This window comes from Anser cygnoides, chromosome 20, assembly GCF_040182565.1.
Source record: "Anser cygnoides isolate HZ-2024a breed goose chromosome 20, Taihu_goose_T2T_genome, whole genome shotgun sequence".
Taxonomy (NCBI): Eukaryota; Metazoa; Chordata; class Aves; order Anseriformes; family Anatidae; genus Anser; species Anser cygnoides.
The window spans coordinates 11,134,341-11,147,049 of record NC_089892.1 but is presented as its reverse complement, the minus strand read 5'-3'; the positions used below and the strand labels follow the sequence as shown (position 1 = coordinate 11,147,049).

Sequence of the window (12,709 nt, the reverse complement as noted above, 5' to 3'; positions counted from 1 at the left end):
CAATTAACCCGCCCCTCGTAAGTGCAGGAATCTCAGACCACACAAATTGCACACAAATTCAAGTTTCCACTGGGCTGACAGAGCTCTGCACAGCATCACAGAAACCCAGATTGGAAACAACTACATATATCATCCAGATGACATCCCTGCAAGGATGAGATCACATCCCACTGAGCATCCAGAATAATGGGGTCTCCGTACAACATGCTGCAGGAGCTACTTGAGGACTTCTCAAGGGAAACAACAAGTTTTGCCTGTTGCACAACTCACATTCACCTTTTAAATTGAAGAAGCCACAAAAGCTACACGATACAGGAGCTCTCACAGCAGCCAGACACTTCGTAGATACTCTTGAAACCAAAGCGATTCCACTCTTACCGAGCACTGCAGAGCTAGCTGTTTATTAGGGACAGACTCCAAATGCGGAAGAGCAAAACTGCTGAATGTAAGTTAGTGAATTGCAAGAGCCTGCTGAATTACCCTGAAAACCCAGCAGTGTTCCAAGCTCATGTCAACAAAAAAGCAGCAAAATCAGAAAGGAGAAGAGGACAGTCTGGACAGTGCATTACATGTCCTGCTCCTTGACTTCATGGTACCAGGAGGTCTGAGAACAGCCAAGGAAGCACTGATCTCCAGAGTTCATGTCCCCGGCTCACCTCAGGGAGCAAGGTTTCCCAAGCAGTTCATAAAGTCCATCACTGACTGGGAAGGGTGGCTGGATTTCTCGCGGCTAAGCCTGCTGCAATAGGTTTATTTGCCCTCTCTCTGTCTGAAGCTGTGATATTTCTTTCTTTCTCCAGTCTCTGCTGGCAGATGCTGGAGTCCTGAAATGTCCTGCTGGTGATAAACACAGTGGGCTGGAGATGGTGGGTGGCTGTGCAGAGTACCTGACAAAAGCACCATCTTTCCCAGGATGTCTGCCTCACAGAAGGGAACCACGAACAACTGCAGCCCTCTTCACTGAGAGCCAAAGCCACCGCAACTGAACTACCTGATGCAAAGAACCAGGAAAGACTGGCGTTTTCTGAGATACCTGCCACATGCCTGTCACCAGAAAACAGCTTTCCGAGCTGTGTCCAGCACAGACTACCTGAGCAGCCTCCCCAGAAAAAGACCCAGAGCGCAGCTACTGCGTTCTTACAACACAGCAGGGAGCAGAAACATCTGGCAGCCCTGCTTGCTTGTGTGTCTTCCACCCAGAGCAGCACAAAGACAGCTCTGGAGAGAGGCTTCTTCTGCCTTTTAGCAGCCTGAGGGGCACCTGGAAGGAAAGGAACACATTTTTGGTTTCCTAAGCTTGCAGAATATTCCCCACACAGATTCAAGGCAATTCCTCTGACCTAGCCCCCAGCATCTTCAGGAGCTTCCTTCTAGATGCTGGACTGGCAGCGGGGAGAGGTAAAATGCATGCCTGCAGACACACAGCTTGCTGCCAGCAGACCTCCATCTACTCCTCATTCAAACTGTGCTGCAGCACTGAAGTTATGAGCTTTACACCTGCATTTTACAGCCAAGTAGAGAGTTGCAAGTAAAATCCATGACAATCTACATCAGAGCTCAACTCAAAGGTGTCTAATGGCAAAATTCCTTGGAAAGGGAGCAGGAGAGAGCCCAAAGTCAGCAGCAACCCCTTAAGGGGATTAAAGTATCCCAAGTTATATTAGTAAGGATTAAATAATAATAAAATCCAGAAATTTGGAAAGGACAGAAACCCTCACACAAATGCACAAGCCAGCTCCTAAGTGGGGTTTAGTAAAAAAACGTTCCCAGTGGGCAAACTATTCCAAGATCACTCATTTCATGATCACTTCCTTCTTTCCCATGAACATTTGGCCTCTGTCAGAAACACAAAAGACATTTCGACATGCACTGGCCCATCCTAGCATGGTGCTTCGCGTGCGTCTCAAAGGGTGTCCTAACTAACAAGCCAAGAAAAGGTAATCACAAACCCTGCCACAGCCAGGCCAAACCCCTTGAGACAACCAACAAATGGTGCAGGCTGTGAGCTGTGGGCTGGCGAAGGGCTCAACGACAAGTGAGAGGGCACAGAGCCACCGGCGTGTGCTCAGGTTCTCAGTGCAGCATTTCAGAGCCCAGTCCCGACTCCTCTGAGCAGCTGCTGCAGACACACTCAGCAGCTACGGGGCTGGCTTCACCTCACAGCGTTTTACAAGCTGCTTTCAAGCAGGCAGCCAGTGAGGTCCACGAATTCCGTGATGCTTTATCCAAACCACGTGTCAGCCGAATGTATCGACACGATGGAGATTTCAATACAGACCCTCTGGAGCTGGATGTAATCCTTCCAGGTCAGGGAGCGTGATGCCAGACTAGCAGGAGATCCCATACAGCGGAGAATATCCCATATCCATTTCTGAAAGACAGCCCCCTGTTCATCACAGTCTCATGATCACATACAGGTGGTTGTTGTTTTTGTTTTTTTTTTTTTTTACCTCTGGGGGAGGAAAGTGTTCGGGTACTGCTCACTGGATGGTGGGACAGAAAAGACTTCCCAGGAGTCCTCAGGCTGCTACACATCAATGAGTTTCCTTCTTCCACACTTAAAAGTATGTTAAATTTGAATCAAAACAGACAGCAAGTACCACCAATTTAAAGTGAAAATATTATGGCATTTTGCAATTATGCCCAAAATCAGCACTATGAACAGAATGTTCGGATTCCACAACACAAATCAGACACACCAGACAATATAATTAACGCCAGCAGATCTGGTTTCATGCTTTTTCATTCTGGTGTCACTTCAGGGGAGTGCTGGATTCTTTTTATTTAAATTGTAACTCAGTGCAAGATAAAGAAAGTCGAAAAGAGAGTGTTAATATTCTACTACCAGAATTTTGACAATGAACAGCATCAATTTTGCATAATTAAAAAATAGGTGTACTTGTACATACCTAACTTGTGACGCAATAAGATTTATTATTTTTTTACATTAAAAGGGATGCTGAATCTCCACAAGTGAAAAACTCAGTTCAGCTCACATTATGGAATTTTGCATGAGATGTGATATGGGCCATTTTATTTTAAATTCCTCTGAAATCAAAAGCAGTTTAAGGTCTGACTGGGAACATACTCTACTCATCCGCCTCACAACTTTTTAGATTAAATGATGTAGCACCAAGAGTTGCATAAAGGAAAACAAATCTCATCTTGACTTCTTGTACACATTTGTCCTTGACCAGAAATTTTGTTCTTACTGTGATTTCCAGATGGGTATTCATAGGATTCATGCAGAGTTTCCAAAGTGGAAAGGAAAAGTGATAGTTAAATGACTGAGCAGCACTAAAGAACAAATCCTGGCTTCCTAAACCTTCATAAGGACCAAGATCAAACTAAAATAAAATGGGATAATAAACTCTCTACAATTGTCTACGGTAATCCAGGCCTCTAACATTTATGTTAGGTTGAAAGGAGGAAATTTTAAGAAGGTAACCATTGTATTGTTCTGCCTTTCCTGGTTTTAAAGTGAAAATACTGAGAACTGTGGTGAGGTAAGCTGGATTAGTCAACAGTGCAGACCGCTGCACTGTTGGATTGTTGTCTTGGCTTAAAAATGTTTGGGGTAGTGTTTTAATAAACTGTAAAAATACTTAAAATATATTTTTTTCTGTATTATTCAGATAAAACATTGTTGAAATGCCAACATGCAGCTCAGCAGACAAAGGTGCAAGCTGAAAGAAGAATTTGGAATAATTAATGGCATTGCTGTTTGTATACCTTTTCCACTGCTAAATTTCAACCCATGTTGAAAGCTGGAAAGGGTATTGCTTCCTAACGAACACGGGAGGGATGTAATCCTATCTTCAGAAAAGTTCTCCTGGCATTTTCAAGACAGACTGACAGATGAATGGAACAGTTTGGAATTACTAAATTTCTTACCCTTTTTTATTAAAATAAATATATTTCTCCATCAATTTTTCTGCCTAGGAACTGTGTAAGAGATTTCTCACAATGTGTTAACAGCCAGGTTTCTGTAAACACTGTCTATTTTGTCAGTATCCAGAAAAGCGGAAGGAATTTATTTTTTATGGGTGTATTAGCAATTTTCTGTATAAGATCATGTTTGGAGATTAACAGACAACTTGAAACCTTCTTTTCTAAAATCTTAGGCTAAAGCTACGCAGAAAGCAACTGTTCCTTTCTAGAGCTATGGAACTGCAGCACTTGCACAAACATCACATCCTCCCGTGTGCCATGCTCCGGAGCACACCTTACATGCTCGTAAGGAAAGACACCCAGCAGGATACCCAAAACGAGAACATCTGAAAGAACCCTTAGCACTACGGAACGATGTCAGAAGAGTGAGATCACATTTACTCTACTAAAAACCAGGGCCAGGAGCTGTACCTGCTTCACCCAGCCTCAACAAAATGTCGGTGCGGCGACGTGAAGGCTCCAAAGCAGCAAACACTGGTCCTGGTTCCCTCCCTGTGCCATCCCTGGCGTGCAATGCACTCAGAGAAAGAGATTATGGGAGCAAGACAACAGCAACCTGTGTCACGGTGCCACGGACAGCACTGTGCCTCGCCACAAACACCAGCTCCGGGGGGAGCAGGAGTGACCCCAGCCCATGAGCTGCGAAGAAATAGGCTCTTGTGAAAGGCAACAACTACACCGAGGGAACACACGCCAGGCTTACAAGTCAAAATTTCCTTCACACTGTAGACGAAGTTCCTTATTATTTTCTTAATGTCCTCCTCCTGCACAGAAATTTATCATTCTTGGTCTCAGCCCATTGGTCATTTAAATTTGAAGATGAACATATTCATCTCCTTGTTAGGCAAATGGGAATCTAAAGAGACTTTACCTATTTAAAATGCAAACGCATTAAAAAATAAAATCCATTTTTATAGCTTTCCCCAAGGAGCAGGAGTATTATTAAATAAGAACATCGGAAAAATTAATCAAAGTTGTAAATGACTAACTGTTCACTTTGGCATGTGTACGTGGGTGTGCACACGCACACACATCTTTTACATTAGGCTTTTAATTGTGTAAGGCATTAGTAAGTTTTACCAAGCACAACGGTGGAACTTCCCATTTTTTGCTCTGTTACCCTCAAAAAAGTTAAAGGAAATCAAAAGCTAAAATTTACTTTATGGAAACATTAAGGTTGCAAATTTGAATATTTAAAATTAATGAAGAAATGTAGATGCCAAATATTCTTCCTTAACCTTAGATTAACACTAGCAAACCATTTACATATCCTTCCAGCTCTAGTCAGAACATTAAGATCACTATATCCTCCACATATAAGGTGTGTGCAAGAAAACCTTCATTTTTAATATATTAATTTAATGCTGTAAATTCACAACCCTCAAGATGTTTTTGCACATGCAAGGCAGCGGCACTATGCCTCCATAGTTAATGTCTGCAAGACATATTCCGGCCCAAATCCTTGTTTCTAACCTTTCACTGCTTTTTCGAATAAATTCCTTTTAGTCTGAACTTTCTCATGTTTACTCAGAGCCCAAAGGGAGGTATGTTTTTTAAAGATCAGGACAATCATTTATTTTATTTTTTTTATTTATAGGATTGTGAAATATATACTATGCATTCAATTTTGGAAAAGAAAATTACAGAATCACAGAATTCCTTTTTTTTTCCTTCTAAGTAACGTCACACAGTGGAGACGCACACTCCTCACGGACACTGTCATGCACACAAGTGATGAGTTTGAATGCACTTAAACTGGAAAGAAAATCATAATTCTGTTGGCAGCCTACAGCACCCTCAGACAGCGATGAAAGCTGGCGTCCCCCACAGCACCTCGCGTCCTACTCTCTTAGCTCAGCACCCGGGTACAATCCAGTGCACAGACAGCAAGTGTGATGCTACTGTGAAGGGGAAGGAGAGAACAAGCCTCACAGGTTAAACCCCATTTTCAAACGGCTCACCTCCCGACCCATCGCAAACCTGATGAGAATTACAGCCTGCTACCAGGGGCTGGGATATGACCACAAACTAACACGTAGCGTGCTACATCTTGGGTGTATCACTACACCTTGAGCACCTGAGAAGAAGGAGTGAAGACCAAGCAAAGAGGAATGACTCAGATATCGCATGGTACCTGCTAAACTGTGCCACAAGGCAGGAGCTTCAGCATGCGACACGTGAGCAGGCAGCTGGCCCTGCTGTACCGTAGGCACATGCTTCCCTCTAGGCTACGGTGAAGGCCAAGCTTGGAGTAAAGCTCTGAACCAAGGATAGCGATGGCACCAGCCAGAAACACAAACACCCGAGGAGGACAGGGTTATCCTGCCGGCTTCACCACGTGCACAGCTGGGACAATGATTTCTTCTGAAGGCCCTCTGTACCTCTTTGGTACCTGTGTATTACAAAGATACCCGACCTTAACAGCAGTTAATTTTAACACTGCAACACCACAGCAGATACTGTACTTCACCACCTTCCTTGGTGTGCCACACAATGTACGTGGAAAACATGTTGACTGGCTTTTCTTTCCCTCGATCGCACTGTAGAACTGGCAGCCTTTGAGCTGAAATGCTTCTCAGCATTTTATAACAAGCAGGATGGTTCTGGTCTCTACCCCAGTCTGTCACTCAAGAGGAGGGGAGAGCGCAGCCCATCCATTTCTCAATCTCTTCTTAATGGCCAGTTCTGAGTTGCAGAGATGCTAAAGCCTGGACTGTACAGAAAAACTCAAGAACTCTTCATATTGCCAGCTGTGCTGTCTTTGTGGAAGACAGATCTCAGTTTTTCTCTCTGTAGGACACCAGCATCTGTGTAAGACTTCAATTACAAAAATTTTGTACCCCCAATGCAATAAAGCAACACACTTCAACAGGGAAAGCAATTCATAATACATTAAAAAATTGCTCTGAAATATTTGGTAAATATCATCACCTGTGAGATTCTTTCAAAAATTCTTTGCAAACAGGAAAAATGGGCTCCAAGACAACAGGAAGGTCAACAGGCATAAAGGAAAAACAAGTTGTGTTATTTGGGATCAGTCTTGGAATTCCGTGGGAATACTGCTGGAATTCATTCATCCAGCTCATGATTTTTCAAACTATGGGGCTGGCCACAGGAAGCACAAAGGGACTAGGAAAGTTGCTTCCCATTTCTGCTAGAATTTAAGGCACAAGTGAAGGTGCTGCCAGGCAAACGATGGTCTGGGTTTACAGACAGGAATCGTACACTGGGCTCTCAGGCATCTCCCATACAGTGGAGTCCATTGAAGAGCTGCGTAAGAGTAACCTGCTGGCAGCGTGAGCACAAGGATCTGCTTTTAAAAAACAGCACAAAACCCAGCTTAGCCTCTTAAACAGAATTGCATGTAAACAAAAGCATGAGATGAAGGCAGAAAGAACAGGATCTGCCAGAAAACAACCATTAGTGGTCTTCAAACCTCCAGCAAATGTCACAGATTTGTCGTAGTAACAAACTGCAACACTGCTAGGAATGAAAGCAGGTGAACTATTTGAACTGGGTTGTTTGAGGGGAACTTCTTTTTCATGTTATTTTCCAGCAAATCACAGAATAACTGGCTGGTGGCATGCTAACAGCCTAGCAGAGCAGACTTCACTTTCATGGCTCGTACTGGCTGTGAGCAATACCTGCTTTTAAACTACTACATCTTGGATGTCATGGTCCTCAAAAAAGTTCTTACCGTGGCAGGAGAACAAAGCCAACCACACTATCAGTGAACTCCTATGGACTCAGCCAGACTGACTGACATGCTGGAGATGAAATGCTCCTGAAATCACTCTTCCTGATTCTTCCCACTTCTAACAGCATTTCTTTAAAAACTTCCAGGAATACTATTCCCCATGGTATTAAGCACTGCTCCATCACACTCAGGACTTCTCCCTCGAGAAGAGGAACACTTACGAAGTCTCAGATAGCCAAACAGCCATATGCAAAGCTGATATTCCAGCTACACTTTAAGCAACCTTCATCCTTTAGTAATTCTTCCCCCGCTCTGTTCTACGCGCTTGCTGTTCTGCTTTCTCTCACAAGGCACAGAAATGCAATCCAACAGCATGAGGCTGTGCCTGGCAGAGAGGGACTGGGCTGCGAGCCCGGAGACTTGCGCTCTCCTCCTTTGCCACTTGCCCGCTGGTTGCCTCCGGCAAGTCGCTTGCTCTCGCTCTGCTGTTCCCCGCCTGCCTGCAGAACAGCAAACTCCTCTGTGGGCAATCCAAGGCTCGCCCAGGCAAAAGGCTTAGACATACCAGGGACTAGTAGGACTACTGGCTGCATTTATTAACATACGGTGTTTTGAAAACAGATATTAAAAGGCCATTGGTAAGCTGTAATCAGGCAAGTGCTGTATTAACAGTTGCCGGAGCAACCTTTTAATTCTGTCATATGCTGGTCCAAAGAGGCAGAGACACGATTAGAAAAAGCAGTAGTGAGCATGTAGACAAGAGCTTAAATGCTTACCTAGTCCCAGGATGAATTAAGGTTTCATGAGCAACCATAAAACTGGCAGTCTAACTCTGAGCTCTGCAAGCCAATTCTGGTTGCACTGCACATGTTCTTATATGCAAGTTCTTCTATCCTTCAGAAGAGTAATATCAAAATCCAACAGCCTATTAAAATCCATGATATGTAGCGGAGTTACAGAACACAGCTATGCTAACTGGAGACAGGGCCCTGTGGGGGGATGCTCAGTCTTCTCTACCTCCCTCCCCTCCACTGCAGATGAGCCCAGAAGGAGCTGGCAGCATGGAGCCCATCCTGGGTTTTCCTCCTAACCCAGTTTAGGCACTGGCTCGGACAGGACTGCTGATCCAACCCTGGTGACAGCCCAGCTCTTACAACTGCTGTCCCCAGCCTGAGACGTGCACACTGAACACAACCTGCCCACAACCCAGCACAGACAAGTTCACATCCGAGGCGATGCCGCACACAGCCGTGTCCCTGGCACACTGTCCCTGCTGGGGCAGCGTTTGCGGACCCCTGCTTGCCAGTGGCTTTATTTAGCTATCTCTCAGGTTGCCAAGAATTTCCCCTGGTATGTGAGCAGCAGGAGGGAGGTTGTTTTTACAAAGTTTGTAACCCCCTGAAACATGAATGGAATTTCCATGGAAAATGATGGTGCAGATGTAGTACAATCACCTTCTTCCCGAGGACTTTGAAAAGTCTGGAGCAAACGAGAGAGACAAAAGCATCTCAGGAAAGACTGCCAGACCCTTCTATAGGAAGTCAGTAACCTAGATGTCAAATTGGTCATCCCTGCCTAGGAAAAATTATCAAACATTTTTTGGTGTTTTTTTTTTTTTTCCCAAAACCTCTCCTCCCTTCCTCCCTGTCAGTCAAAGTTGGTAACAGCTCGACAATCCTTTTTATTAACACATTAGCACTGTGGGCTGCATTGTTTTCTTCACTCTACATGTGGGAATTCTGGTCTTGGATCGTGAGCCAAGGCTAAAAAGTTGCTCCCAAAGTCATGCAACTGTGTCCCCAAGAGCACCGCCCTCTCCTCAGTACCACAGATCTATGTCACTTTGAGAATGGATCCGTGACAGAAAAGTGAGTCCCAGAGACACAATCTATAGACTAACATGCCAAGGCTGCAAATAACCAACAGTTTTTCCTCGAGGGAGCCTTCAAAGTGCCTTCCCAGCTGGAAAGTCTAAACACCAATGTCTCCTCTTTAAGCAGGCAGCAAACTAACAACCGGCCTCAGCTGCGCCCCAGCTCGCCCCACGGCTCCCTTCTCCCCACAGAAGGCCGGGCCAGCCCTGCCCGCCGCAGCCCCTTCCTACCTCAGTCCTTCAGCCCTGACAGCACAGGCACGTTACTTCGCAGCTTCACCCCCTCGTGCCCGGAGCAGGCCAAGCACAACTCGGATGTCGCCTCCCAAGAGGTCACTGCTCTGTGGTAAGTCCACACGACACGACGCCGCTAAGCGCCACCGCAGCTCCAGGAAGCCTGGGACCCAGCCACAGTGCCCTCGCTGCGCTCTGCAGAGGCCTGCCTGAGATGCCTCCCCACTACCCACAGACAGGAGGAGCTTCACCAAAACCCCCCATGTGCCCGCTGAGGCTGTGAGTAACAGCTGCCTTCAGAAAGTCACTGTGGAGAAAAAAGCTTTTAGAAACGTGCAGGACCCAGTGCCGGGCAAAGAAGACCCTCATCAACACCAGTTCTGGATGGATGCAATCTATGCCACAGGGACCCATGGAGAAACACATGAGAGAAAACAAGATCTTGTTGTATCCATTAAATACTGAGACATTTTGTAAGGCAGCAAACCATGTCTGCAGAGCCCAAGAGTCTAGAGGTTCCCAACATGATAGAAATAGCAAAGGAAGATTTGGACAATACAGGCGTCTGTAACAGAAGGGGTATAAACAGCCAAATCGGGTCACAGAGGAACAGCACTGGAGAGCAGGCAAAACAAAAATAGCAGGAAAGGAAAGATAAATAAAAATCCTAAAATATATGATGAGCAAACAGAACGACACGAAAACAAGAGGGCCATTGAGCAAAAAGAGGAGAAGAGCCATGCACAGGCAACCAGGGTAGGCTAGGGCACAGGGAAGAAAGAAGACAGCTGAATTATTTCATTGCAGCAGCAAGGAGGGGAAGAGGAAGATGACTTCGTCAGGAAATTACAACCATCTGCAGTTAGGAACAGCAGCACTGGCTGAGCAGTTTCACATTCAAGCTGGAAGGCAGGTGACACGCACAGCTGGTCTTCCACGGCGCTGGATGGCTGCGGTGGCCTCCCTCTCAGCACTCACCAACTCCCAGCTCTGCTGGCTTGGTCTCGCCTCCAGCTCTTCAGCTAGGTGAGACTATTTTGGGAGAGCATTGAGCGTGGTAGGTTAAAGGGGGTTCAGTAACTCGTGCATCAGGGATGGCACAGGGGCAGACTCGTACAGCCCTGCATAAAGACAGAAGCAGTCCCTGCCATTCTTACTGCTCGCTGATGCACCTCCACTGCTACCAAGGTAGCTCCTCTGAAACCTAGTGTACAGAGCAGCTTCTTGTCACTGTCTTCTCCCAGTGATTTTTTCTGCCTGTGACTTTCCATTCTCTCCAGCCCCTGAGATGCAGCCACCAACCACAAGAGGCAGTTATTGTCCACATAAATCCTTCTATAGCTCAAACAATGCGGGGTTTGCCCACACAGCAGGGGCACAAACCCTCACACTTTTCCCCTCTTATTCTCCATTCCTCACTCTATCTCAGCCAAAAACATTCCTTTGACAGGTAAGAAGGGGAAAGCTGACTTACAGAAAAAACATGCCAAAATTCAAGCAAGGGGGCAAGAGATGAACCTGGAAAGACTCAGGATAAGTGAAACATCAACAGGCAGCATGGCAGCTATGGAACAAGAGACAACGTGAGTCTGCAAAGGAGCCTCCATTCTCTGCCTGGACCTGCAGACCCTATGTCACGGGGGGCCTGAAAGAGCCCGTCCCCAGAGCCTGTCTCCTGAGCAGTCGGCACGAGGAGGAGATACACGCTGTGCGACGGCTGGGCACTACCCAGCCATTTCAGCCAGGGGCCGCGGACCTTCACCCCTACACGGAGCGGTCAGCCCTGCCTCCTGCAGGCAGGCAGCCGGGACTCCCCCATGCTCATGTCCAACTCTTCACCTATCACAGAACGGGACTGATGAAACAGCACTTTAAAAAAGGTTGCGTGGTTGTATTTTTTAATTATTTTTATTCTTCACTATTTATCTAACTTCTCTCTTTTTTTCTTTCTTTTTTTTTTCCTCTTTTTAACCCAACCAGGGTCAGTTTGGCACTTCCAAGCCATCCTCTATGACTGGTAAGACTGGTAACTTACCTTTTCAGTGAAAGCCATGGTTCTTACCTAACAGGAAAAAATACAGGTCTCTAGAGATCTCAGGAGGTCTCCAGGCCAACATCCTGCTCAAAGCAGGGTCTGATCTGAGCTCAGACCTGGTTATTCAGTGCTTTATTCAGACTTGTCTTGAAAACCTCCAAGGATGGAGAAGGTACAACCTCTCTGGACAACCTTCTGCACAGCATGGGGGAAAACTTTTCCTCACGTGTAGCTTGAACCTCTCTTCCAGCTTACGCCTGCTGCCTCTCATCCTCCCGCCGTGCACCACGCCTGGCTCTGTCCTCCCGATGCCACCAGGTCCCTGCTGCCCCGTCCCCGGGCTGAACCAGCCCCGCTCCTAGTGGAGGGCCCTGTGCTGAACCCCTCCACTCCATCAGCGTGTCTTTCCCCAGGGGGCACGGAACCAAATTGTGGGTTTGAGGTTCAAAAATCCTACATGGCTTGCTCAGGCTGGAGAGCTCAGCAACACCCGGGGCCGCCCCGAACGGGTGCGTGACGGGGAGGGCGGCGGGGCTCCGGCCGGCCCCTCGGCACCCCCCAGCCCGTCAGCGCCGCCCGGAGCTGCCCGGGCCCCGCCGCTCCGCTCCCGGCGGGCCGGGGGAGGCCGTGCCGAGCCGGGGGAGGCCCCGCCGAGCCGGGAGGCGGCCGCTGCCACTCCGCCCACCGCCACCGCCCCGCGGCCGCCATCTCCGCGGCGCCGGCCGCCCTCTGCCGGCCGAGCCGCCGCTCCGCAGCCTGCGGGGAAAGGCCCCCAGGGGCCCTGGGCCTCCCGGCCCCGCTCCTGAAATATCCGCCATCCCCGCTCCCCGCACCGGGCACCGGCCGCGCCGGGCCGGGAGCCGTGAGCAGCCGGTCCCGGCCGTGCCGCCGGGGGAGAGCGCCCAGCCGAGCGCCCTGG

The 12,709-nt window shown here is 47.5% G+C and overlaps 1 protein-coding gene across 14 annotated transcripts in view; it reads right to left on the bottom strand.

Moving 5' to 3' along the window:
- Positions 1-12,709, bottom strand: part of ZNF618 (zinc finger protein 618) — a 167,347-nt gene that overhangs the window by 49,341 nt on the left and 105,297 nt on the right. The gene's annotated exons all lie outside the window — the stretch shown is intronic.